Source organism: Morone saxatilis, unplaced genomic scaffold, assembly GCF_004916995.1.
Source record: "Morone saxatilis isolate NCDOM2014 unplaced genomic scaffold, NCSU_SB_2.0 Contig12, whole genome shotgun sequence".
NCBI classification, from domain to species: Eukaryota; Metazoa; Chordata; class Actinopteri; family Moronidae; genus Morone; species Morone saxatilis.
Genome location: NW_023339674.1, coordinates 274,752 through 277,415, shown reverse-complemented (window position 1 = coordinate 277,415; position 2,664 = coordinate 274,752).

The following is a 2,664-nucleotide window of genomic DNA, read 5'->3' as shown; positions in this document are numbered from 1 at the left end:
AGAGACGACAAGAGGAGAGAAAGAATTTATTTTACAGAATCTAATCTTATCTTTTCAGATCAAAATCATCGAAGTTACCAATAAAATGAAGAGTAACAGGACGGTGAACGTGCGGTAAAGCAGGAAGTGAGCCGATCACTCTGGGAGCGTTCAGACAGCGAGGCAGACAAACGATCTGAATGTGATTAGTCTGGGTCCATCAGCAGTAACTGTAAATGAAAACCACTCTGGTGTGTTTGTTGTTCTGGGAGAGTCCTTCAGCTGGACGCCCAACTGCTTAATTAGTTTGCCAGCATTAGCTAATTTAAGATGTGATTATATATATATATATATATATGTATATATATATATACATATACATATATACTGTGTATGTCTCTTTTATCTTTTGCTCCACTGTTATTGGAGTGCAGAGGAAACACAGATAATAGTAATAGTAGTTAGTAATAAACTGCTGCCAGGATGGTTTCTGCTCATTTTTACCACCTCAGCTCTTTTTAGCCCCACCCCTCTGCCCAAATATGGATCTTCTGGCTCACACACACACACACACAAACACATACACACCACACACACACACACACACACACACACATACTCAGCTGTTAATTATGCTTCTGCAGAAAAACACTTGAAATGAACAGAGAGGAAGAGGAGACGAGTGGAGAGAGAGAGAGAGTGGGAGGATAACACACACAGTCACACACTCACACACACACACACTCACACTCCTGCTGGAAGCTTCTACTGAGGATTATTATCACTCACCTACACAACAGAGGAGAGGAAGAGGAGAAGGAAGGAAAGAAAGGAGGAGGAGGAGGAGGAGGCAGTTCTGGAGTCGTGCAGCATGTTTGAGGCTGATAGTGAAACAGTTACACACAGGCTGCTGTGTAATGTTAGCTCATGTTAGCTGATCACTGACAGACTCAGGTTGTTATTGTCAGTGTCTGAAACAGCAATTATGAAGGACTACAGAGATAGACCTTTAGTTTTAACCACAAACAGGCCGTATATCCACTATCACTCTCCAACCAGACTCCCAGAGACAGCAAACACTCATTTTACCTTCAGATCATCGTAACTTTCATTACAAGTCGGAACCAGGGAAAACAGAATCAAAACCTCCACTCCTCCTGTCTCTGTTAGTGTTTCCAACAATTCAACTGTGATGAATCAAATCTTTGTAAAATTTGGAAGCTGCTCGTAATTGAAACTATAATTTGACAAAGATCACGTTTAAAGAAAGTGGAGATAATGAATCATCTTCAGTGATTGAGTGGGAAGTTTCATTAAAGAGAAACTTTAAAATGTGAAATCCTTCTGCTAACGTCTGCTGTGACCTTCAGGCTCACTCAGAGTGAAACTGTGATATTAATCTGTAACTGTGATGGGGAGTGGAAGTGAGTTCAGCTGAAGCTCTGCAGGAACAGAGAGCGCCTGCAGGAACACTTTCTAGGAACACTGCAGAGGTTAAACTCACTTCTGATTGGTCTCCTGACTCTTCCTGGTATTTCTGTTTGCAGGACTGCAGCAGTTCTGTGTGAGAGGTTGAACCACCGTCAGGGAGCGTTCACACTGACAGACAGACAGACAGAGACAGACAGGGCAGCGATTTGATTCTGGCTCAGGCTTTTATTTTTCAGTGTTCTGTCACTTATGAAATAGAAAACAGTGAATATTATATTTCATGTTCCATATAGAGGCTGTTTATATCTCTGAATGAAAAACTACCAAAATGTGTTATTTGTCAACAGGTAGCTGAGAGAGGACGCCGCCTCGCTGCGTCCACATGCTCATCTGTCCCCTCGTCCTTTCGTTTCCCAGGCAACGGCGGGAAAAAACAAAAGGAGGAAAACACGAGACAGTTTCAGTTTCAGTCAAAACTCAGCACAGCAACAGAAATCCTCCAGGTACAACAGACAGACAGACAAGACAGACAGACAGACAGACAGACCCTTTCATAAGAGCCCACTAAAGTAAAGATTAAAACAATTTCCTCCATTATCTAACATTAAACAGACTGAATAGAATCAGATTATTTGAAGGTTTCATCAGAACGTTGGTGCAGAACAATAAACAGAAAAATAAGAAGAGAAAACATGTTCAATATAACTGAGTGTGTGTGTGTGTGTGTGTGAGAGCATCGCTCTAACTGGAAGTCACATGACTCCGGAGAGAAATCCCCACTTCCTCCCTCTCTGTCCTTATATGGTCGCGTCTCATCGTGCTGACACAGAGCTCCGCCTCCTGCAAGAAATCCACCATCGTGACTCCCCCCTCCCCCTCCCCCCTCAGATGCAGCATATCGACACACACACACACACTGTGTATATCTGTGTGTGTGTGTAATGACTGAGCCGTCACACTCTCTGATCACAATCTGAATTATTAGAAAGCTGTGATGATTAACTGATGATGATTATTGATTAACTCATAAATTCCAGGACGTTCGACGTTTACAAGGTCATGTGACGCTTTCTGTCAGACTGTCACAGGTCAACATGGACGCCACCTTGTCTCAGAGGACGGGGTCAACCTGAGCTCACCGTCAGTGTTACTGAGGAAGAGACAGTTAGCAGTAGCTAGCCGTGTAGTGCTAACATTGAAACAGTGACATAACAACACTGAACGCTATATACATATACACATATGTGTGTGTGT